The following is a 26,152-nucleotide window of genomic DNA, read 5'->3' on the forward strand; positions in this document are numbered from 1 at the left end:
AAGAATAAGTAATGTGATACAGGGTTATATAAATCCTATCCATAAAGCATGGGTTTTACTAGGAAGCCAGACAGCAAGAAAAATACATTTAAAGTACATTTACAATTAAGAGAAAGCTAATACTAACACTTTAAGCTAAATCTTTGCCTAATAAAACTTTCAACCCTTTTATAATTATAAAAGACTGGTTTGCTGTCTCATGTAATATTTGAAAAGCTTTCTAAACTGCTCTGAAGTATCTAAATACTTTAGTTCAGAAAGTTAATACAGTGTCTTTGGAAGGTATGGTTTTATAGGTATGTTTCCAGAAGTTGTGATTTTTCTTTTTGCCTTTGTACTTTCTGAGCAGGTTCTGACACACACAAGTGAAGACACATCAGGGCTGTATTTTAAATAAATATTTGAAATACATGCAATATTTTACAACAACAACAAAAATCTAAACTGGAAGCTGATGCCTCTATTTTTTTAATTTTTTATTTGCTTTTGTTTTCCTGCAGATGTTACAAGTAGGAGCTGTGCCTCCTGTCCTTTGCAGAACACACTGAAAAGTATCAGTTCTGCACCTTTGTACTGAAGTGCAGGTCAGTTTCTGCTGGCTAATTGCTGGGCCATTCCTATTGTAATCTTGTTTATAATCATTCTGTTTAAAAACAGCTTTAAATGTTATGCTTACATTTAGCTTCTAAAACACTTCTGGTGCCAAGCCCTCAGTAACATTTGCATTTATTTCATTCTAGTCCTGAAAAGCGTCTTGTTATTCTGAATATGATTCACATAGTTGTACTTTTACTCACCCCAGTATGCATAGAATTTCTCTTCGTGCACTTCTATGCCCGTTTTTTAGAGTACAGACATAATAAATTAGTATATTATATATGTACAGACTACTTAGCATATGATTTTGTTGTTGGTGGCTTTTTTTTTTTGTCTATCCCATATTGCTTCATACTTCCAAAGTCAGGTCTTGCACCATGACTGGAACCAAATGTTACTTCCTAGTGGAAAAGTAATGTATGATACATAAAGTGTCAGGCAATTCATCAGGCGTAAGGAGGAGATGGCCCTAAGGCAAACAGTTTGCTCTTTAGAATATAATGGTTACTTAACCCTTTAACTTGTACAGCACGTGTAAAGAACAAACTTGGGAAAAATTGTTCTCAAGTTATTCATGTGAACCATGCAAGGAAATATTAATTCTGCACCTTGAAATGCTAGCAAATTACAACAAGCCTGTAACCCATCAGTGTCAGTGTGTACGAGCAATTAGTTTTAATTATAAAAACTGAACCTGAGTTTCTCGTGCACTGTGAATAGTTACCTTAAGTCTTTTAACATTATTAGTGGCATGTTCCCCAAATTAAAAATACTTGCAGTCACGTTATTTTTTATGATCAAAGTTCATATTATTATTGCATGTTTTCTTCAACAAGATATCACTTAGAGCTGAAATAAGTACTACTTTCAGTGTAATTTCTTCCACAGATGACATTAAACTGAAATGTATTATTTATAATTGTGTAAAGGAAAATTGGTACGCAACCCAAATCCCACTGGAAACCAAATCAGAAGGAGTTCTAGGAAGTAAAACACTAAGTATGCTTTTCTGTAGTGCTGGCCTTGCAGTATTTTCTACTGGCTACTTCTTTTTTTTTTTTTTTTTTTAATGACAAAGCCACACACAAATTGGAGAGATGAGCACATTTTGTACAGGAGATATGAGGAAATTGCCCAGATAAATGTTTTCAAAGCCACAAAATAGACTAGGTGAAGTCTAGGGGCCTCTCTCAAACTTGGACTGAGACCTATTGCTTGCTGCTTGTATCCACAGATTCTTGTACCTACAATACCGTATGAAGAATTTTGAACATAGGTCAGAATTTTATTTTTGTTTTATTTTTATTCTGCCCTTTTGTGTGAAGGGATGTGCATTGATACTGGCTGATGACTTTTTAGCTAGTGTTTACCTACTGTTCAATCAGTAGGTACTTTTAGAAATTGGTATGTGTATTCTGTTACATTATTTTCTTTGGTACAATATTTCAGGAGGAAAACTGTTTTTAACAAGTTGTTCTTTACATGGCTTCTGTTTTCATTTTTAAGTAGCTGTCTTAGGCCCTGCCAGAACAAAGTACTTAAGCACATGTGCAAGTTTAAGCCAAGGGACTGCTCACAAACTTAGGAGTTGCATGCAAATTTATGTCCCTGGGACCAGATCAAACCCAGTGAAACAGTCGCAGAGTTTACGGTATGGGTTTTGGATTAGAAACCCTGTTGATTTAGGGCCTGAGCAGGCTGTTTGGCTGAAGGGCAGCTAATGGGCATTCTCATTCCAAGAAGGTTAAGCCTTGTCCTAGGTCGGAAAAAGGGAACGTAAAACTGTTTTGAAACTTTTGCAGTGCTATTTTTGATAAACGTGTTGGACCATGGCATGGTATGGAAGAAGGAATGTTGTATAATACTAACTCCTAATTCCTAACTCCTGTCTTTAAGGAAATACACGGAGTGACTTTTTTACTTGAGCTCTCAATCCAACGACCTGTCTTTCAGTTACCCAAGCTTCACTAAGCTGGATCAAAGTATCCTTTTCCCTCTTTCTACAAAAAAAAAAAAAGCAATGCCTTAAAACTGCTCAGCAGAAAACCCGGAGCGACTCCTGAAGGGGTTAACAGCGCCGCGCTCCCGAAGCCATCTGGCAGGAGCTGTGGGTGTCGGGTGTGGCAGCTCCCAGGGCCGTACCAGTCTCTACAAGGGAGCTGTCACGCTTGTTGATTTATCCTTCCCTCGTGTCACGGGGTATGGATGTTGAAACTGCGGCTAGAATGTGAAATACGAAAAACACGAAGATTATGATTTAGTGTCTGGGGAGGCTCGTTGCTGGCCTCTGTTCGCAAGTTGTAAGCATCGGGGGTAGCTTGACACAGGTTACAAAATCTGGTATGTAGCGCAGGGGGAAAAAGGCAGGAGAGCTGTGGCGTTGGGAGCTTCTGCATGTGTGCCTGCACAGCAATCAGTGACGGCAGCAATTAAATCAGACAGTGCTGATGATCTGTCTTGTTAGAGGCGCATTGGAGGTGCTTGTAAATATTTAAATAAATGCACTTGCTGGTCCTTCATTTGCAAATAAATAAAACAGATAGGGTAGATGAAGAAAGTAGGGAATTAACTTTCTTTACAAAAAGACCACTCGGTAATTAAATGATATTTTTACAGAGCTCAAATGTAAGCATCTTACTTTCATCATTTGACGCCTTTCTGCATCTGAAATTTATAGGAAGATAAGTTTATCACAGATTCACAAGCGTGTTTTTTATGATAAAACTTACTTTATTCTTTACTTTTCTTCTATCCTGGCAGTGAAACATTCAAGAGTTGCAGTAGTTGGAACAAAATGAGGCTGGTGGATTTTTGTCAGAATCTCCCCTGTATAATAAATGTTACCTAGTAGCCAAGTGGAACAAGTTGGTTGTTTCTTTGATGGGGTGGGTTACATTATTTTTGTCTCTTGAAACAATAATTTTTTTCTTACTGGAAGCAACACGCTGAATGTTGTTGGTTTTCTGGATGTTCTTCACTCTCTTTCTCTCAGGAAAGAAATCAAGGCATAACCCTCAGCTTGCAGAATTGTAATAAAAAAAAGCCGTGGTCACATCTATAGCATAAAATTGATTTTCATGCTTCACTTTGTCAAAGCAAAATGAGAAATATGTTTGTGCTTTCATGATGGCAGAATACAGATGTTGTCACAGAAGCTCTTAATGCTAAGCATCAATGTCATATCCAGTATCTAATATTTTTCTGATACAGTATAATGTGTATAAAGTTTCATGGGTAAAGATCTATTCTTTTGGACTTATATTTATTTGGATGCTCTATTCACTATTTTTGGTAGAAGTCATACATTTTCAGAGTAAATTAATTCTGCTGTCTAGAATCCAGCTTTCGAAGATACTGCTTGTTTTATAAATATCGTAAAAGTTCAGGCCTCAATTTTATGTTTATTCTTGAATAAGTTCTGACTTATCCAGTTGCCGTGGAAATTGGAGTCCGATTCGTAATAAGTAAGTTCCAAATTAAGAATTGTAGTGGATCCAGGTACAAAGAATGCTTCTAGGAATAAAGGACTATTGTGCTGAAGTCAGGGATGCTGGTTTCCTGGTCTGTATTAGGATAAATCCTGTAAAGGACTATGTGGAACCAGTCCTGCTTTCCTTACCTTTATAGTAAGACTAATACTGACTCTGGAGCAGTAGCCATGGTAAATCCTTATTTAAATCCTTAATTAGGAAATAACGCAATTGGAGTTTTAAAACACTGTGTTTAATATATAAAAGAATGTCTACCCCCTCCCCCCCCTTTTTTATCCAATTTGTTTAGTTTGCAGTTAATTTTAAAAATAAATATCGGTCTTTTATTGAGGTATTTTAAATTTTATTTTGTTTGACAGACACGGTTACTCACACTGACAGCCGAGTAGTTCTTTTCATCTTATACACCAGCATGTATGATAAAAATGCAACAGATCAGTTTTATACACCCAGCAACATCTGTGAAACTACTCCTCTTAGAGATTCGGTGTCAAACGTGTTTAGAAATTTGCAGTCATTGCTGAGACTTAGGGTAGGATTGTGTTTTGAAACACTGCTTACGTTATTATGCTCCCTGAGATGTTCTGCACCTAAAATTGTATTGGAACCCACCATTAACCTGCTTCAAAGTGGCTAAGGAGCTGCTTTTCTGACACCTTTCCTTGTGTGCTGAAGTCTTTCTTAGCATTGCTTTATATTAACTTTGTGCAGGTATAGGTGATATACCTGATGCAATAGAAGCTGAAGAGCAACGAAGACTTAGGTGTCAAATATGTGTTACTCAGTGGATTATCTTTCTGATTATCACTCAAGTCTGAACCTTGTTTGGTTTACCAGGTCATTTGATTTCGGTTATATTTGTTGGGATCTATACATAATCTTATTTTTGTCGTGTTCTCATATAGTGCCTTCTGAGCTCATACACCGTAACTGTCTGGAGTAGTCTGGTGTAGTGGAGTATGGAGCCAGTAAGACTTCATTAAAACAATATCCTAGTGGTTTGTGGGTTTTGTTTTGACTTTTTTTTTTTTTGGTGGTGGGGGGGAGGATCTTTTGTTATCTTTGCTTTTTGAAGATTATAATATCATAGGATCATAGGTACTCCTCAAAAAATATGTAGATTTGGACTAGTCAGGACATCTGGAGAGAGCCTGAAGTCAGAGAAAATGGATCAGCTCTACAAGGCCATATCAGGGGGTGACAGGGGGGAAAAAAAAGGTACAACTATATGAATTTCTTATGTATGTATAAGAGGAAATGAATGAGATGGTGAAGTGTAAGATCACACAATGATGTGCTAATAATTAATATCAGCCTGTCCATCATCTTTCATAAAATGTCTTTTAACAAACAAAAAATCAGCATTTTTCACAAAGTGCAGCTCAGCTGTTGTTATCCTGCTGCCCTGCGATATGCGTGAGAGCAAAGGGGGTAAGAAAGTGGAGCGCTTCTGCTTCGCTTGGCACCTTTGCAGTTGTGTGTGTGACTAGAAATAACGTGTGCTCTTATGTTTATGAATTATTTTACTTGAGTCTTGTCGTGATCAGGCTGTGGCTGCATTTTAATGTCCGAAGAGTGCTTTCCCAGTGAGTATGGGCATGGGAGGCTGACTACCAGGCTGCACTGCTGTTTTGCATCACACCTGCCTGCAAAAATGAGATCAGCTTCTCTTCTGTTTATGGATGCCTTCATTTAGGAGATATGTTGGAACAAGCTAAAAGTTGTCATAGAGCAGAAGGATCATTCCTACCAGCAGCAGAAAGCCCATGGGCTCACGGTTTGAAAGGTTTTTTTAATTATAGGAGAGGAACGAGGCGCACACGCATAAATTCAGACACGCCGGAGGTCGTTTTTCCAAAATCTTGCCAGGAGTGGTGTGGTGCAGAAAAGGCAGCTGTAAAAGGCTCTTCATTTGGTAAAACACAGCAATGTATAAAAATCAATAGAAGAGTACTGATAATAACCGCTTTGGCCTTTGCCGTTTTTCATGAACGGAGTTTTGATTTGCTCTCAGTGACAAATAAGGAGACCTGAAGTACTGACCAGGAATAATCACGTTAATAGCACTCAGCCCATAGCGATCTCCAGTGTTGGTGTCATGGGTTCGTTGGTTATGGTGCCACAGGCTCCTGTTTCCAATCTACTGTTTCAGCTAACCCAGTACTTTCCAAAAGATTAAAACCTCTGGGAAACAAAGCTGGGGGGTGTGGGGCCAAAATGATTAATTTACATGAATGCTAATAGGATGTTATTGGTTATTCTTTCCCTCAGTGCATATAATTGGATATTTTTTCTAGTATAAAACTTTGTGAACAGAAAGACATGATAGTAAACATCACAGAAGTTGAAATTTCGAGTTAGATTTCCAAAGGAATTTTTTCTGAAACTTCTTACGTGTGTTGGTGTTCATATAGTCACACAACAGAGTATGAATCTGAGGCCATCAAAGCTTTTATTCTCCCCAGATCATCAAAGATGATTTGAGAGCACTAATGGTAACTTTTACCTAAATATCAACCTGAACTGTAAAAAATAAAATTTGAAGATATGTGAGTGCAGTATTTGAGGAAATGCAACACATTTTTGAAGAGCTCTGTTTCAGATAAGATAAATAATTAGAAATACATTTTACTCCATTTTATGGGGTTGGTTTTGATACTTTAGTCAGCTCTCTGCCTCACCAACCAAAAGTAAAATATCTAGCACACTTTAGGAGGAGTGATACCTTTTCTAGTGTTTTTTTTTCCTCTTTTTTTTTTCTGTTATTTTTTTAAAAAACGGTGATATATATGGGAAAATTCAGTAGGATGCAAGCAGAAAAGTTTTTGGTGTCAAAGACTGCATACTTTTCTGAATCTTGCTCTATATAGCAAAGCAGCTTTATTTGTGCAGGAAAAGGTAAAGGTTGTTTCAGAACGTGAGTTTGTCTCATGCAAATGACATGCAGGGCCATGAATATTTTTTTAACCCTTCGATCATTTGAGTCTTTTGAATTAATCCTGTTTAGTTTATTCATCCTTTATAAAGGCAGCGTTTTAATCACATGCTTCGTTTGGAACATCCATTTATTATTATTTTTCATAATGATGCTAAAAACAACTTTTGTTGTTGTTTAGATTACATCTGTGGGAAAATATACAGGAAAGTATAGTATATAGCCTACTTCAAGTCCAAACATGATTGCTAACGTATATACAATTAAATGAAACACCTTCAAGATTTGAATCTAGCCTGTCAGTTGGTTGCCACATTACAATAATTTAAAATCCATAGCCCTTCCTCGGGTCGGTTACTATTAATAATCCCGAATTTGATGTGAAATTAAGCTTTGCTGCTTTGTTTTTTGTTTATTTGTTTGGTTTTGTTTGAAGATGCAAATTCATCCAAACTGAGAATTCCATATATTTTTGAGGAATAGCATTTCTGTCTTGAGTGCAGGCTTTTGGGAACTTCTGGTGAGCCGTTACGTTCTTGACCACCGTGATAAATAAGATTCGGGTTGGAAACTACTTACTCAAACTGGAACTATTCCTCCATTAAATCAGTGAAATTGGTCCTCTGAGTGGCTGTTCGGCGGTGTGGATAAGAGATTCACAATCTGCCTGAAAAACCACATGCATATTTTCCAAGAGCGTTGTATATTAGCTCCTGTTCGGTCAAGCAGTTGCTTTTTGTGTAGCTAAATCTTCCTGCAGTTTAAGGGAAATACAATATTCTTTGCTTTTTGCCCTGAATATTACGTAGGAGTTGTGTCTGCTGTTAAATAGCTTTCATTCTCCTCCCAGCTGTAGCTGTATTTCTATGAAGAGTGAAATGATCCTTGTATATCTCTTTCCTCACTTGCCATGCAGGCGGGGGGGGGTTAATGAATTGCTTGTAAAGGAGTTTGCAGTGCTTACATGAAGTGCGCTGCTGCGGAAGTATGAAGTTATTTACTTTCAAGATGAATCGTTCTTTAAGAGATGGTTTAAACAGTCTGGCTAATATACAGGACGTTAAGTCTCTAAAAAGTCATTGTACGTATCATTTGAAACAGCATAACCCCTCCCTCCATCTTAAGTTTATAGCAATAATAAGCTTTGCAGATGCTTTTCCTGGGAATTAAGGACCAGCTGGGGTAAACAGACCTCAAACTATCCTCTTAGCCAGTCATTAATCTTCAGGGAAAGCCTGTGCTTTGATCGTTATTGCTAAAATATGCCTAGTGCAGCCTGGCCTCACATGCCAGTAAAAGCAAAATAGTATTTTGCCAAAACATGAGCATTCTTTTGTTTTTTCAAGTAGCCCTGTGTCTTGGACTCATTTTTCATGTGTGTAAGCATGTTTGTGTGTGTGTGCACACATGCAAACAGGCACGAGGGGATGAGTTTGAAAGCTGCTGGATTCGTTCTGCATTTATACCACTGTAAACTGCGTGAGTTCTGACTCGACACTTTGCTATCAGTCTTTGTCAGTTTTGGTTCTTCTCAAAGCTGTGTCTTGGACCAGATATCTTTACTTCATGCAGTTGCATAAGTGACTTTTTTTAGTTATTTTTACAAGAAATGTTTTATCCAACAATGACCTTATGGAGACCTACTCTAAATTTTTCCCTGTGGCTCTCACCAAGGACCACGAAGAGTCAGAAGCGTGCAACATGTTGCACCCCAGCCTGTCCTGCCCTGGTGCAAGTTGCTGGGCAGCACGTGCTGCTGCTGCTGGTACTGTACATTAAACAGCTAACATCTTCTACACCAATTATTTTTTATGCTTTTGGAAGGGACTTGTTGCTGTACAGTGTATCTACTAAATAATCGCAGATTTTAGAAGTCAGGGTGGTACAGTATTTCTGCATGCAGGTCGCAAAGCTGAAAGTACAGCCAGCAGTCTTCCTAAACTTGCAGCTTTTGGTTTTCCTGAAATGTTACAAATACAGAGCTCTGCGAGATAGGAGAATAACCCTGCCTCCACGAATTAGCTTGCCATGTGTTATGTATTAGACAATGAGTGTCATCTGGTCAAGAACAAGAAAACAATGTGCACTTCAGATATTTGCTGCTTTTTGCAAACATACCTATATATTTAATGTTTCTAGTGTTAAAATGGTTAAGTTTTGCTGAAGACAGCAATTCTCAGTGCATTTGTACAAAGGTCTGTGAATCTGAGACAATGTCGGTATTCCTTGAAGGAAGAAAATTCTCTTAACTGCTTTCTGTAGCAACTCTCTATTTGGAGGAGGGGAAGTTATCTGCTATTTTGTTGTCTATCAAAAGTAAAGGTCGTGCAGTGCCCTGTTGCATGAAACAACGGGCCATGTAGGAACATACAAGAAGGTGCAGTCACATCTGGGGAGTTTACAGTTGAATTGAGTTGAATAGAATCAGAAAAAGAGAGCTGATTTACAACCTGTGTCCTTTGCCCTAAAAGAGACTTTTGGATCTTCCCTGCTACCTCCAGTGTGGATTGTCTTTGTTCTGTGTCCCCCAAGGGGAATCATCAAAGTAGCAAGAGAAGGAAATGATTCCTGTATCTTCTTGCCAACTGCGTTTTCCCTATTTTACTATAAATGAGCCCCATGGAGGAAGTGGAGAGGCGGAAAAATCCTTAAGCACCCTGAGCAAACTCTGCAGTGGCAGGGCATGAAACTTGGGCTTGTCTTCGAGAGCCCCGATGGACCTTCTTGTGAGGAGCAGGGGCAGCGGGGATGGAGATGGCTCCTGCTAGCAGATGACTGGGTGTAACCAATTACTGAATGGTGTTGTCGGAGATAAAAGTACAGCGTGTACAGCATATGTAAAAGGAATTCAGAATCCTCCTTTGTGTTTAAATCAAATGTTTTAAATGGCAAGAATTCACCACTGATGCGTTGCCGTTAGCCTCAACGGGCAGACTCCGGTTGCACTTCATTTGCTACCAGTGCATGTGTGATTTTTTTTCTTTCACTGTTGTATGATAGATATTTCAGAAAACAGTATTGATGCAGTTGCTTGATCTTACGTCTTAGTACCAGTTTTGTTGTTGTTGTTTTTCTGCAAAAATTGGCTTCTGACCTTTCCATTTATTGGTCCACCTTTAACCTCGCGGCTTTCTGATGGTCTTTCTGCTTGGCGCTGTTTTCCTTTGTGCAAGAAGAGAAACTGCTGCTAAAGTGTGGCAGCAATTAAATGTTGGATTATTTTCTGACCAGTTCTTGGACTATTTCTTATGTATTAAGGAAACAGGCAACTGGCATTATCAGTTGCAATTTCTCTTAGTATTTCAGCTCAGGTTGACTACTTCTCCTTTAAAAACTCACTTCCCCTGCATAGTGATAGACTGTGCCTGCGAGCTTTTATCCAACTTCTCTGCCTCTACAGAAACCTCAGCTAGAGGAGATAAGTAAATCAAGGTGGCCAATTTAAATTAATTACAAAAGCTGCACCATTGTTTAGCCTACTTCCATCATCCCCTCGCAGTTACTTTGAGTTTCCTTATTCGTAGACACCTCTGGATGTCTTTGGCCTGGAAAGTCATTTGAAAATTTCAGTCTGTTTCCTGTGCTACAGGAAAACTGCTACATGTTCCCCTCTCCACAGAACCATTGCCAGCATTTTTTGTTTGCTTCCTAGCAACTGCCAATTTGGCAAAATGAATGTGTGGGACCTGGAACTTTCGAAGCTGCAAGAGATGCAGAAACAAGGGTCTGTTTGTATTGCATGGGTATGTTTTATAGGCGTTTCAATAGCAAAGAGGTGTCAGTGTCACCGGCGTGCCAGCATGAGAGATCAAGGAATAAATTTTCAGGGCAAAAGATATCTCCTCCCCTGTAAGAACAGTGTTTGCAGAAGGGGGCAAAGACGGAGTGAAGAAACCACTAGCATGCAGTGTGCAGCACCATTTCTCTGTTTAACTAATGGGCTTCAGCCTTTGTCCTGCTGCAGTCAGAAGTGTGAATGCAAATTTAACTGGTTTTAAAGAGCCGCCTTATTCACATACATAGTGTTTTCAGTGAAGAGCTCATGGCAAGATAATCATCTGCATATAAAGCTGCCTGCTCACTTGAGTTTTGCAGCCCCCCCTGAGCTCTGTGCATCCTCTGTCGTGTTATATTTTTGGTTGAAGCACGGTCTGAGGCATGTTCACACTAGCTGACAATAGCAAGGACTGCAGCATGCACGTGTAGGAGCAGTCACACTTCTGGCGTATCCCTCTCTCAAGTGAGGGAAGCCCACGTTGTCCATATGGTCTTTGCCCTACTTTTCACTGTGAAAAGAGGTGTTCTGTTCCTCCCTCCTTAACCTCAAAGTTGCATGGGTCACTGTCTTTGTGATCTAACCCGTCCTACTTATAAAATTGCCTGGTGTTTGTCAAAAAATAAAAATAAAACAAAATTGTTTTCCTTATTCCTTCTCTCTACTTGCATAGTCTGCAGTCATGCTTATCCATATTATTTCTGATGAGAACCAGGAAGCCACTTGCTTTGCACTCAGAATTTATAACTGAATGTTCCTTTTTTGGAGTGTTTTGTCTCTATAAGCACATTTAAATTCAAACATTTGAAATACCCGATTGGGTTTTCTTTTCGAATGTTGGAAACAAGGTATCCCCTGGCTGAGATCTTGTACAACACATTTCAGCCTGCAGCAAGCTTTTCTCTTTAAGCTGAAGTTTTAGTAAACCCTCAGAAAATTGGGTTTATAATTGAAGTGACAGCACAGCCCTAATTGTAGCACTACTGGCACACCTCCATAACCAGAAGCATACATTGCTGCAATTTTTTAAGAATAAAATTAATCCTTAGTATGCTAAGCAGTGGACTTTATGCTTCCTGCTGTTTTGCTAAATTTGATATTTTTTCAAAAAATCTGAAAATTGTAGAATTTTCAGTATTGAGGATGGATTAGCCATCTCTGCAGTTGGCATAAATTGGGGTGAATCAGCTGGCTGCAGTGATGTTGTGCAGATTAGCCTGAGGTGATAGTGGTATAATAAATCTAAAAAGTGTGAGTTTGTAACGTATAGGGAGGTTGTGTTCTCAGGTGGTATAGGTGGGTATATTTGATTAAGTTCTTGCATACAAAAATGATGAAAGTGGCTGAAATTTCCAAGTCCCGTTTTGAGAATTTAACTGGAACCTCACTGCTTAAACATTGGATGTGCTTCCTCTGTACTAGGCAGCATCTCCTTTAGCAAGGAAACTGGGCCAGCTTCCTTAGAGCCACTTTATGCAAAACCCTCTCTCTTCTGTCAGTTGTTGAATTCAAGAAAAATAAAACTGTTCTTTAAGAATTTGGATTGTGCTCTTGCATTAGGCCCTGGTAGCGTGATGCTGGGTGGTGCCCAGCACGCTGTGTCCTGCTGGCCCGATCTTTATCCTGCATAGTAAGAGGTGGAAGGAAGAGGAATAGACTGGTGTAATCTTTCTTCTCATGTACATCTTGTGATATTTGCTAGCATTCAGAGTATGCAACTCTTTATATAATCGCCTGTAATTCTTTATGGTGTAACACACCTAGCCTTGGGACTCCGGGTCTTTGGCAGGAACGTAATAGCATATTAGATAGTCCTTGCTGTTTTCGGCTGTCAGGCCTGACAAGTGGAGCAGAGTATCACAACAGTCGTACTCTGACAAGTGGAAAAAAATGAAGTGCTTCAAAATGGCTTGCATTCAGCTACCAGGCACGGCCGCTGAAGGCAGCTCAGGGGGCTGTGCTAACAGTTCTCACCTGGCCGGGAGCCTGGCCAGGCTGGAAGAAATGGGCAGCCTTCCGTGCCGTGCCAGGACTGCCAGCACTTGCCTCAGGACTCGTGGCCCTTGCTGCCTACCTTCTCCACCACTGCCGGTGGGAAAGCTTACGTTGCCTCTGCCTCCAGTTTGAGGAGCAAGGTGCAGACGCGCCCAAGCCTGACCCTACGCGGAGCCTACACGTCTGGCAGAGCTTTTTTTGTGGGGCCAACTGTGTCCCAAGGTGCCTACTGCGCAGCCACCAGAATTCAGCCCTCCGCTGTCCTGAGGGACGCGTCGGCAGCACGAAGGCCTTGTGAGCGGCTGGAGGCCTGCTCTGACGGGGCCGTGAGGGAAACTGCAGACAGGGTGTTTCCAGGAGATACGTGGTGCTCCTGTCCTAGCAGGGCTTCTTCAGGCCCCGGCTGAGATCAGCCTGTGAGAAAGAAACCTGAACTGCAGATGCTGTTGCTCATCCTGCCCTTGGTGTGTGGACTGATAAACATTTTGTCATTTAACGGCTGGTAATCTAGGACACCTCACAAGTATCCCCTTAAAAGTGCACATAAATGACAGTTTAAATTAATGTGCTTAGCACTTGAGGCAAACCTACTTGTATTTAGCAGTCTAACTGCACAGTTATTAATTTAACGCTGCCTTGCTTAACATTCCTTGATAGCTGTTGTTTCAGTGGGAGGCCTGCTCCTCGGATCAAATAGCAAATCGTGGGTGAGTCTTCCTCGAGGAGTAAAATGGGGGGGGGAAGGAATCCCTCCAAACGTACCAGGCTGCAGCACTTCCCCCAGCAGCTCTGACTGGTGTTATCTCTGACACTTTGGCTAGCTTCTTGCGACTATCATGCAACATCACGAGTAATAACGTGTTGCTAACGCTGTCCCTCAGCAATGTTTACTCACAGAGTGACAGCTAACATATCGGGGCGACACGCTGCGTTTGATCTTAAAAGCCAGACTCTGTCTACTGTAACAATGACAGAACCATGCTGTGGTTGTGCAGCTCAAAGCATGAAACTTAAGGACTGTATTGATGTCCCATTTAATTTTGAATATTTATCTAAATATAATGCTATTGATTATTATGAAATATATAAATAAACCAGGAAAGGAAAAATAGCATTTTTTTTATAAAAGGAAAAATAGGTCTGTAGCAACAGATCTTTAACATTTACTTTAGCACGCACCTTTAAAGCATAATTGGTAGTACTTCAAAGTTAGAAAAATCACTCTTGAAACAGGTTTTATAAGTGTGCTGTTTAGCGACTGCACCATTTGCCCTGTTTAAACCTTTAATGCATTCACATTTGCAACTGTTTTTTCTCTGGGCATGCATTCTTTTCTTTTCTAAGCACTGCCCATAACTTTTCTAGTAGGCTATTGTGTTTACTGGGTGCTGGTATAGTACTTGGCTGATTGTGCTTTAATTTGTACAGCACAAAACTTGCAAGCTAATAAATAGTTATTAGAAGAAAAGTTAACATTAAAAAAATATTCAAGATTCCCTTTTATTCACCCCAAAAATGATACAATAACTGTCAGAAGTGGATATTCGTGTAAGTGGAAGAGATGACGGCAGGAAACTGGGATAACTGGAAGGGGACAGAAGAGATCCAAGACAGAAAGTAATGACTTTTGCCTTTTTCTTGGATCACATTTAGCAGGACCCTGTGGTTAGGGTTTTTTGTGGGATGAAGAAGTCTGAGATGCATGTGCTCCTTTTTAAGGTGAAGAAAGAATCAAATAGTGCTGGGTGGTGGATTTAGGATAGTGGCGTAAGGCAAGAAAAAGCATTCTCACATGTCACATGAAAAAATGATCAAATAGGCATTTCATGACTCGAAAGATGAGTAATAAAGGGGCTTATAGGACAGGAAAAATAATTATGCAGTTGTCTTTCAATTCTACCTTTAATAATCACCCTCTTTTCTAGAGGAGCTCCACCTTTAGACAAAATGATCACAAAAAGGCTGTAATTTATATAATTTTATCCTTTGAAACTACTGTTCTTCATAAGCCTAAGAGTGTCCTTATGCAATAATTATTCATTCTAAGAGGTAAGGATATATGATGATGATCTGTGTTGTTGGTGTTTTTTTCCCTTTGGTCTTTTACAACCCCAGGGAAGAGCTCTTACTTGGGGATTTTTGTAGCACTTGGTGGTATACAGAGTGAACAGGAAAGATTAAGTTAAAGAGGAAAATGTACAGGTAATTTTAGCATTTAATAGAAGTAAGAACCTTATTTTCAAAGTGATACTGTATTATGAAATGGAGTTAGGAGGGAAGAGGCAAAATAAGAAATGATGTGTAGGTATTCCCTGAAAAGACCTGATTTATGTCCCAGCCTAAAATGAAAGATTTTTGAAAAACTGGAGACCTGGCTCTGAGCTCTGCTCCCTGGAGAGGCCTGTAGGAAGGAGTCTCGCAGGCTTTCTAGCTGTGGTCACGATCAGCTCTACGGCAGCAGCTTTCAAGCAGTGTGCCCTTGTCTGATGAAACAGAATATTCCTAGGGTGAAAGCTGCTGGACTTGTAGATCCTCGTGCATCAAATGAGTAGTTGCACTCTACATTGTCTGCAGGTGAACTCTTTCTGGAAACTGGAGCTTTTCATGAAATTCCTTGCTGCCTTGTAGCTCTAAAACTGTGGATTACTATAAATCTTGTCCACTTGCAGAAACCAGAAATAGTACATCAGTGAGAAAAGCAGAAATAAAGCAAATATTCTGACCTTGAAGCTCCTGCTTCTGGTTTTGTGACGTGAATGTGGAGCACTGCCACAGCGTTTTGATGGCCCCTTTCCCTGATCTGTACAAGTTACAGTGATTAATGAAGAAGCTGAGCTATGTTATCTTTTCTTTCCTTGCATAGAAATTACTCATCAATTTGTACCCAATTGTTCAGTTCGTAAGTAGGTGGAACTGTGTATGCATTAAAGGTATAGGTTTTATAAACATATAAAACCAGCACTGAGAAAATGACTGAGTCCCCTCGGCTAACAGAGTCCCCTTGTTTATGTTTTCATATATCTTATTGGACAGTTTTTATTCTAAAGCCAGCTGTCACAGCCTGATGTTTCACAGCCTTCGCTGTTGGAACATGCATGTGTTCTGGCATCAGTCTACGTGGAGTATCTGTTTGAACAAACGCAGTATCAGGACATGCCAACTATATGGCCAGTTGCATTTAGTTATAGCAGTTGCTGAACGTACCTGGAGGGCTGACGTTCAGCAATGAATGAAGTCAATTTTGGCATCTTGCTAAAAATACTTAGGCTTCAAAATTTGTACCTCATCGTAATACACGAAGGGGGTGTGGAGGGAGGGAATGGCCATTGAATTAAAACCGGGATAGCTTGCTTGGCTGTCGGACAGCATAGCTGTGAGGTCTCAGTTTGCAGTTGGATCATGAGGGACATTGCAGAGGATTAACTGAAATGCAAGTCCTGAACTGAAACACCGATTCCTAACACCACTGTAAAACCCCCAAAGCCATTAACTGCCCCCTGAATTGTCTCCTCCGACAGATTCTTTCTAGAGTGTTGGTAAGGAACTTTCCTGCTCCCATGAACAACTCTAAGGTAGCAGCAGTGCCTTTTGTTACAACACCACATAATCAGGTTTTGTGACGCTCTGTAGGAGCAGCATGTGTATAAGGATGCAGAAGTTTTCATAGAAACACTAAAATACATATTAGGCCTAATTGCCTATCATTTGAAAGTGTAGAAGGTTTGCTTAAAATATCCCAGTAAAGTCACAGCTTCATTCATGGGAATGAATGTAATATATATTCCGTGCCATAAATGGTCCTTTCTGAAAGGTACAGAATCATCATCTTCATTGCACTTGTCACTCTTTGGAGTGGGAGAATCCACTGGTCTATACTAGGCCAGTGGTGCACAAAGAAGTAGCGATTAATCACAGCTGGAGAAGGGGTGCCCTTCTTCGTGTGAACGGCTGTTAGAAAACTTACAAAAAGCATAGCTGGATTATTGTGTATGAATAAAGATTCATGCACTAAAAAAAAAAAGGTAAATTAACTGGTACATAAAAGAAACTGGGTTTTAAGAGAAATATTCTAATTAGTTGATTGAACCAGTAGCAAATATTAAGTCCACAGATGCAATAAATAACAAATATTAAAGAACAGGAAATATTTTCTTCCCCAAACATTAAAATCTGATCCTGACCACTAGCACTGACTAATATTCAATCTCAATGAAGTAAAAGCAGTAATGAAGTTTGGGGGCTTGCCCAGTGCTGGGAGCAATATGGAGCAAATAGGTCTCAGGGTGGTTTGGGTACTGTCCAGTGTTCTGGGGGAACTCAAGTTTTCCTCTGTCCTATGGCTACTGTTGTAGCTCAGATAGGATGAAAAAAGAAACTTACTTGTATCTGATTGTAAGAGTTCTCTTGGGGTGCAAAGAAAGAATGGGAATTAGTTTGTGTCCTCTGAAGAGCACCAGGGTTATGAATTCTATCCAGCACTTTAATGTTCGAAGTCCTTGTTGTTTTCCTTTGGTTTCAAATGATAAAGGAAAAGGAGTCTGGATCCCAGCACACTGGATATGCTGAATCATGACCATTGTCAAGTCACTGCGAGGCAAAAGCTAACACTTCAAAGCAAAGCCTGGGATTGCAATCTGCAGGCACCAGTCTCTAATCCAAAGATGCCAAACCTATTTTATATTTTGGCGCATAGAAGGACCACTTAGAGCAAAGTTACTAAATTCAGCACAGTAACGTAGAGATAAAATCTCAATTTGAATACCAATATACTGCTCCCTGATATTTGGCACTGTCTGAACCAGTTTGGGGCTAATTGGCTTGGTGGAAGTGGCATAGCTACCCTTGCACAGTGTTTCTTCCAAGCTAAAACCCCTACCAGGAAGATTCAATGCAAATGTGACTGTACTGCTTCCAGGCTTGAACTGGTACCTCCAGACAGGTCTGCAGAGCTTCATGAAATCTTAGGGTGTGAGTCAGCACTCTGCCCCATGCGCTGCTATGCAGTTTAGACGTGATCCAACATTCACGGGAGTCTGTGGGCCAGGAGATGTTTTGCAGGCTAGGTAAACCCCCCAGCTGTTTGTTTGGCACTCGTGCTATAAAACCGTTTTCAGAAAAAACTGTTTTTCCTACTTGAGTACAGACCTCCATGATATACCTTGTGTGAGGAAAGGTTACTCACAGAAGGAAAAGTTTGGCAGGATCAAGCCTGAGGAAAAAATGTGTGATCACATTGCATGTAAGATATATTGCACGTGTGCATTACATTAAAGTTGTATTGAATAAGATATTACAAAAGGAAAGCTCTGGAAAATAGAGGGGGGCAGGGAGGGAGGAACCAGTTCTAACACTGGCAATAGACTGGTTTAGTTTTCAGTCTTTAACCTCTTTCCACACAGTCACTATTTCGCTGCAAAGTAGAAGTACTGCTTGGTATCCATATATAGGACAGGCCCTTAAAAATATTTATTTAGGATATTTCAGAGCCATCTGAAATAATTCTCAACTTGTGTATACACATTAACATGTTTTGATTGGGATGGAAAGGGACCAAGTCCTAGATATATTTTTATCCTGGTAAGTTGGAGAGAGATTTGTCTTAGCGCAAAGCCAGAGGATTTCGGTGGTGTACACAGCCATTCTGGAGCACTACTTGTGTATACTCCAGAGAAGCAGGAAAAGGACAGCCATGATTAATAATTATTTTTTAATATGGATATGTGTAAATTCCAAATATAAATCACAGTCAGATTCTCTGACAGAAAATGGAACACTGTCTAATACAGCTCTGATTTCTGCAGGCAGCCATATATTATCTGTTTAAGCTCCAATGTCAATGTTTTGTCCAAGGAGAAGTCTTTAATTTTCTATCTGACTTGAGTGATTTGCATACAAAGGATCTATGGCAAAAAAAAAAAAAAAAAACTTAAATGTCGGTATTTTTATTGGTTTAAAAAGACTTGCGTCTGCACCCTTCATTTCAGAAGATCAACATCTCCGTTAAGATCTGTATATAGATAGCAATTACAGAAAGCAGTTCGCCCACACATACAGTGGCTTAACTCTTTAATAACAGTTTATTTTTTTTCCAAAAAGAAAGCATAAACATAGCTCAATCACTTAATCATTTGTGTTGTTTTGCAAAATTTCTTATTTCCTTAAAATCTTCAGCAGCATGAACCAATAGCAGTGCCACAGCACTACTACGGTTGTGCTCACTGCTGTCTGCACACTCGGGGAAAAAAAAGCAGTAAGCCCAAAGAGCTCCTACGTTGTTCTCTCCATATCAGTCCCCAAAAAAAGAAATGAATGGTGAATGCCTTTACAGCACAAGGTACAGCAAATTGATGGATAGATATGAATGAAGAATAATTTCATTATTTCATTTTACCCTAGCTAATACTAAGGTGAATGCTATAATACTATGAAAACAAATACTGCTATGAGAGGTTTCAATGGCATTCGGATAAGGCAAAGCCCTGTTTCATCTTCTAGCATTTAAAAAATAAATAAATTGATCCCTACTGTTTTTTGTGTACTATTGTTTCAGTGCTATCTTTTCCTTCCCATATCTGTTTACACTTCTGATATCTTGCCCAAGTGTTAATATTGTTGTTTTGGCTCCTGCTGAATCCAGTCTTGCCATGAGACAGCCTTCAAGAACCACAGGGGATGTCTTGAGGACCCTTTCACTCCTGCTTCTCTATTAACCTCCACTTATCCTTCCATAGCATAGCATATTCTTTATCAGCTAGAGGAACAAAAGGTTTTTGGGGTAGGGAAGGTAGCAGTCAGCAACTCTTTAAAAAAAAAAAAAAAAAAAGTGAGGAGTTGTGAAAAATCATAGTTGCAGGGTTGTACTTTGCTTTTAATTTCCTTCCATAAAGTGCCTACCTGTTCTTAGTTGTTTTTTCTCACATGAATGCTCCAGCAGCCGATATCAGGGAATTTGCCCTGAAACCACCCCCATCTGTGTTCTGATGGGGAAAAAAAATGCCTCTGAAGCAGTGGAAATGGCAGATGGTGCTATTGGGGTGAAAGGGCAAATTTGTTAATGGAAACTATGGATGATGCAAAGTATTGTATACTTGGCCCATAAAAGCCGTTTGGTATAACAGTAGGTGCCAGAAATCTTTTTTGGCCCACTATAAATTGCAGGTGATCAGGGCAATGGAAAAATCAGAAGAGAAGCAAAAAAACAAAACAACCCAATTAATTCAAAACTTCCTTGATCAATGTAATTTAAAGCGTCTTTCATGATTTGGGTAGGAGTAACACATGAGACACGTGTGTGTCCACGTGTGTACTTAGGTACCTACGTTCACTTCGTACTTCTGTTCTTAGCAGTACCAGCAGTGTCTCGTAGCTCTTTGCTCTCTCAGCCTGTTCTTCGTTTATGTATAGTTTGGGCCTGTGACCCTCTTTTCACAACACGTATGTATGATCCTAGCCCAGTTATCAGCCTAGTCCTCATTTTGGAGCACGGAAAGCCATAGTTATTGAGCAATGGGAATATGCAAGGCTTTTAACTGGAGAAACTGGGGGGGGGGGGGGGGAGACTTTAGATGCACAGCGGTGGGTGTTTCACCTTAAGCTGGCACACCTTTTCTTTAATCTAGGTTGTTTAAGAAAAGTTAACTTTTAAATGACCAGAGTAGGGGGTTGCTGGGTTTTCTTTTTTTTTTTTCTTCTACAAAATGGATGGACTTTTCTGAAGGCAGAGGAGCCCTGCTTGTTGTTTGAACATGAATATTATTTAAAGTAATTTTTTTTTGGCCTCTTGGGCATAAATGGAACAGGTGTGTGTTTGCCACAGGCCACAGCTCGGGAAAGCTATGTCAAAGCACAATGAAGTCATTGTGAAACAGCAGTATTCTTCCAGAGTCCTGGCTATTACAGACAGGAATACTTAAGAAAGCTCTGTGAACTGGATTCCAGGTGATAGACAGAAACGACTTCAAGAAAAAGCTTTGCATCTGCCTAATTATGTTTGCCCAGTGAGAACTACATCTCATCACCTATGTCTGAACAAGCTATGTGAAACAACCGCTGTCGACAGTGAAGTGGGTTTGCACTCGGCCAGTGTTGGGTTGATCTTTTGAGTGCTAAGGAGATCTGGTTTCTTTAAACAAATTGTTCTCCATGTGGACGGGGCGAATATTTTCGCTGTAAAGTGCGCTTTGACTTTGAGTGTGTCAGGAAATACTGTACCCACTAAACGATTATTAAATGGGGAGGAGGGAGGAGTTCTCAGGCATTACAGAGTCAGCTTCTGCTGCCGGACTCCTAGCTGACACCGACAGCCCTCTGCCAGGAGTGAAAGAATATGTTGTATAACTCACCGGCTCTACCAAGTACGTAGTGGTACTCTGCAAATAAACTTTCTATCCAGGTATTTTTGGACTTCTGCCTCAAACCAAGTGGATAAGGAGCATTTATGGCTCTAGCAATAAAATAGTGCAGATGTTCCTTTTTGTATGTGCAGCACTAAAAAGGAAAGCCACGTTATGCTTTTATCAGATCAACTTGAAATCAGTACAAGTGTAGCTCAGGGTTGGGATTTATGCTTTCACAGCAACGTATCTTTTTACTCCAAGAAGGCTTTCAGTGTTTGTGCTTAAAGTCGCGCACTAAGCCCCCCAAAGTGACAACAGTATGGTTTTCTTTGTGAGATTTCAATGTCTGGATTAGGTCACTTCACTCTTTTATAGCTTTAACCAGCTTCAACTTGTACTGTGGTGACACACATCTGCTGACTCGATGGATCAGTGCATTAAGCTTCAGGCTGACTGGTGGGCCATGCTTGAAAGACTTTTGGCATGTGCTGGTGCCTGCATTTTTCACCCTTGACTGAAAGCATATGCTTCATACAATTGAGACAGTGTTAGCATGTGGGTCTCAGGCAGCCTCCTACACATCTGGCAGAGCCTGGCCCTCCTTCCAGGTGAATCATCTCTCCTGGGAGGGTGGCTTGCAGCACTGTGGCATCTGCAGAGTGGCAGGAAGTGTCTGAATTCATCTGAGAGTGATTTTTATCTTCACATGCTTTTCCAATTTCATCAGGCCCCTCATGCTACATTCCAAGTGACATGATTAAACCTGCCAAAGACAAAGGGAGGCTGATTGATAAAAATTATCTTTGACCCTTCACAATCTGTCATAGCTTAAGATAGTAGTAATAATAGTAATGATGGAATGAAATAAGTGTTACGCGAAGGAAGCTATTATTGTTTGAATAATATTCTGTAAAACAGGATTACTTCCTTGCTTTTTGTTTCCATTTTATCACCCAAATTAACTTGTCATCAGCATAATAGAAGAATGGACTGCAAAGGATTATAAACTTTACATTGACTTTAAGTGGCACTTTACTTTGATTTCCATTGTCTTGGTTTTGTTTTAACGTACAAGTCTGAAGGCACAATAAAGATGCAGACCAACAGCAAAGGATCAGTTTTCACAAAGGAGGTTAGACATTTAGGCAGGGGTATTTTTTTAACAAGAAGTGTATGGATCTATTTTTCTTGATATGAAAAGAAAATCCTTGAAGGAAGGTTCTAAACATAACTTGTGCTGCACAGCAAATAGAATATTTTATAAGCACAGTACATAAAAATATTTTTATTCTTTAGCCTGCTGCACTAGTCCAGGCACTTGGGTTATATTTCCTCCCAACCAAGCATCTGGACTGATACAGATGATCTGCAAGAAAGGAGATTAACTCTTTGCACCCTGAGATGTGTTGCAGATCTGTTGCATTTGCTGGCATTTCAGTAATGCCAGCGACAGAAAGTTTTGGCAGAAATATATTCAGTCTCTTGCTTTCTTTAGAAGTTACACTTGATTTTTGCCAAAGGAAAGTGAAAAATTGTTAGACCATAAAGCATACAGAGATCTTGAACTATAAAAAGTAGCGCGTCTGCATACGTTACCGTGAAAAGCGAGCGGTAAATTTAGTTCTTGGTTAGCGTAGTGTTAATGAAGGATAATTCTGTTGATTTCATTTCAGTTATTCTGAGTGTAATGCATGTCGTGAGGGCAGAATCTGACCCACTCTGCTTTGATGTGTGCTCTGCTCTGTCAGGAGCTGCGAGGTTCTTTTGAACAGATGCCTCTATTCTCCTGATACGCAGGGTCATTAAAAAGATCAAGATGACCAAGGCTGAGCCATTCGGATAGCTGCAGACAGCTGCGCTCTGCCTCTGCCGTCTACATGGGGGTGGATTCTCTATGAATTTTCCCTCTGAGGTTAGTTGTGTGTGGGAGCATTTTGCATGCTGACCACTGCCAAGCCTCACCCTGATGGCTGGCTGTATGAAGGCGAAGATTACAAGTTGCAGCTCTTTCTGAGAAAGCACTAGGTTCCCATGTATCATGTAGGAGGAAATCCATGCAGGGCTTTTGCTAGGCAGGCTATGAGAAACTTGCAGGGCTTTTCCCAGAGAGACAAGGCAGCAAATAAATAGTTGCTGAGTGAGTTGTTTCTGTACTTACAAAGGTTTGGTGTTTAGTGCTCTGTAAGTACAGGACTTTGCAGTTTACTGCTACCACAGCAAAGCAGCTGGTCACCAAGTAGCTGAGTCAACGTCAGATAGCCTGCGAGGCTTCCTTCCAGATATTTTATGGAGGAGTTAAAATTGCACAGGATACTAAGATATCCTCAAGTGATTGCAATGAATACCAGCTATCAACTTAATCAGGAAATAATACTTCAAATGTTGCCAGCCTGCTAACAAGAAACTTCTCTGGGGCTCTGGCTAACAGTTACATCTTACTAAGAACCAAATGTTTAATTCTACCTGTTCAGCTTTGGGTTTGTGCCTTTTTTATCTCTTATTGCTGCTATGAGGTGCTTTATTTCAGCCTACTTCAGTAGATTGCACCAGCACACAGTTGTTCATTTTGTGTGCGTGCTCTTTTTTTAACTTAATGTCTATTGGAGATAGCTGGAATAGTATATGAATACGTGTTAATACTTACATGCAAACACATGTAAGCAGAACAGCATTGTTTAGCACAGTAAATATGGGCTTTGTTGCTCGATGCAAACAAAGTTGTTGGGCTAAATTTAGTGTAAAACATTGAGTACTTTAAATGAGGGCAGAATAAAGCCATACATCGCTGCATGGACAGTGGAGCATCATTTGTGTTTTTTTAAAAAAAAAAAGCCATTACACACTTGGGATCTTTCCCAACTATGTTTCCTGATTCGAGAGGTCTGTTGGCCTTGGTAAAGGCAGTGCTGAGGCTCTGAGGAGCAGGGCTGGCAGAGGTGCTCAGCGGCTGTATTTCACGTGCCCCAAGACCCAGGCAGTGCGTTCAGCAGGGCTGTGGGCTGGGAGGAAGGGCTGTATCATGCTTTGCCCCAGTGAATCCGCTCCAGCTGAAGAGATGACGGAGGTTTAAGGAGCTGCAGTGGCATTCTGTGAGATGGCAGCTACACAGCCATACTCCTTTGGCCCTGCCCAGTTTCCCAGAAGAGAAGGAAGTGAGCGAAGCTGGCTGACACTTGATCCTTCTCTTGGAAAGCCTCCGTCATTAAGTAGCTGCTGATAGGAAGTGTCATTCAGCACCTGTAAAGCCTGGCGGTTGCAGATAGGTCTCTGGCAAGGCAGTGGGCCAAGATGAAGGCGAAGCCCCCAGACTCGAGGAGGGGACGCAGACAGGGGAGTGCTGAGGCTCGGCCTTGCAGGCCGCACGCCCTGCTCTGACCCAGGCACAGCTCCCACGTCCCGTCCCTTCTGCAGCTGGGCAGCCAGAGCTGCTCTCTTGGAAGCTGTATGGGAAGAAATCCGGGGGAAACTGTGTGTACAAGTCACTGTCTGTTGTTGTTGTTGTTCCCACCTGCTAAGGTGTAAATGATTTTACTTATTTCTTCATGAATTGGTATTGCCGTTCACCTCTTGGCAGCTTGTACATGAAGACACACGTTCACTGTGCTTCTTCCATTCTCCAGCAATTCTGTTTCGAGATAGTTGTGCTAGGGTATAAAGGTATGCCCTGTTGTGACAGAAGTATCCCTTAGCTTTAATAAAAGAAGTGGGGTTGCAAGTGATTTGTTTTCACGGAAAGACAAATCCAAACACAGTTTCAGTAGTTTCACAATTCCCATTTCCAGTGCTGCTGACCCTAGCTCTTGGGTCTTATGCTCCTGTCTGGAATCTCTCCAGTGTTCGAGACAGTTTTCCTTCTTCTCATGTGTGATATAAGATTGATAAGATATGCCGCTTTAGGGCAGGAAAACTTAGAATGTGTACAGTTGTACATATATATTCATGTACAAAAAATGTGCATGCTACATACTCTATCTTTTTCCTACTCAGTTGCATTGGTTGAGAACTCGGTGTTTGTGGAGTGACACTGTACGTGTAACTGTGATTTTCAGCGTGAGTGAGCTAATGTAACAAATTGTATCATTCTGGCTGTATTTCTTGGCACTTATTTAATTGCAGCCATAACGCTGTATAATGAATCAATTCAGATAATTGGCAAAGTGCAGGGACTGCACTAGAACTTACTCTTCCCCTTTGCCCCCACCTCTGAGTGCCCTTGCCATGAGGCAACGGTTTCTTTCCAGCTTGTGTTCGCCTTCTCTGGTAAAAAGGTCTGACAAAGAGATGCTGGGTGTGTGTATGCATGCATGCACATGTGCATGTGTTTACTTTACTCTCATTTAGAGCCATTAAGAACTTGATCCCACAAGGTTCTGAGCCTTTTTATTTCCTGCTGGCTTTTCGGGGGGAACACCTTGCAGAAGGCATTTGGCCTTGATCATACCATCATTGCAGGGGAAAAAGGAGGCAGGGGGAGGAGGGGAGATGAGAAATCAAGCAGAGAAACATGACCAAAAGTACTGACTCCACCACTATTGTTTCTGCCTGTCCGGTGTGTTTGCTGCCTTGAGATTCATGACAGCCAACCGGTTCGGAGACGGGACTTTAGCGAGGTTAATAGGTGCGCATGGCTTTTATCTACCACTGCCCTCTACTGAATAGAATATGAGATATGATATTTCAGCTATCTGTTTGTAATAATTTCAGTCTTAAGGTATTTGAGACTCCATTAGCTCAGACGGTAGAGGTCACATACCTCTGAACATCTTTAATTTCGTACGGGAAGTGATATACAGCCTTCTGTCATCTAATGCAAAGGCCTGGTGCTTGAAGAAAACACTCCTACTAATGTTAAATTCACAACACAGCTTAAGCCCCTTATATTCCCTGCTTGTAGATTTAATAGGTCTCAAGTCAATGCATGAAATATATCCTTAGCTTTAGGAAATATATAATCTTCACCGACTCTTGTCACATAAAAAAAAAAGTACTAGGCAACCATAAGTAGAACAAAGTTTAGTTTTCA

General features: G+C 40.5%; 1 protein-coding gene across 2 annotated transcripts in view; it reads left to right on the forward strand.

The window, feature by feature from the left end:
• BNC1 (basonuclin zinc finger protein 1) overlaps positions 1 to 26,152 on the forward strand; it is an 81,273-nt gene that overhangs the window by 3,211 nt on the left and 51,910 nt on the right. Inside the window, exon 2 of one of the 2 annotated variants that reach the window (XM_083850671.1) lies at positions 501 to 584. The exons of the other annotated variant lie outside the window; for it this stretch is intronic. The gene's annotated coding sequence lies outside the window, so the exon portion shown is untranslated. The remainder of the gene's footprint in view (positions 1 to 500; positions 585 to 26,152) is intronic. 2 annotated transcript variants of the gene reach the window in all.

This window comes from Anser anser, assembly GCF_964211835.1.
Source record: "Anser anser genome assembly, chromosome: 10".
NCBI classification, from domain to species: Eukaryota; Metazoa; Chordata; class Aves; order Anseriformes; family Anatidae; genus Anser; species Anser anser.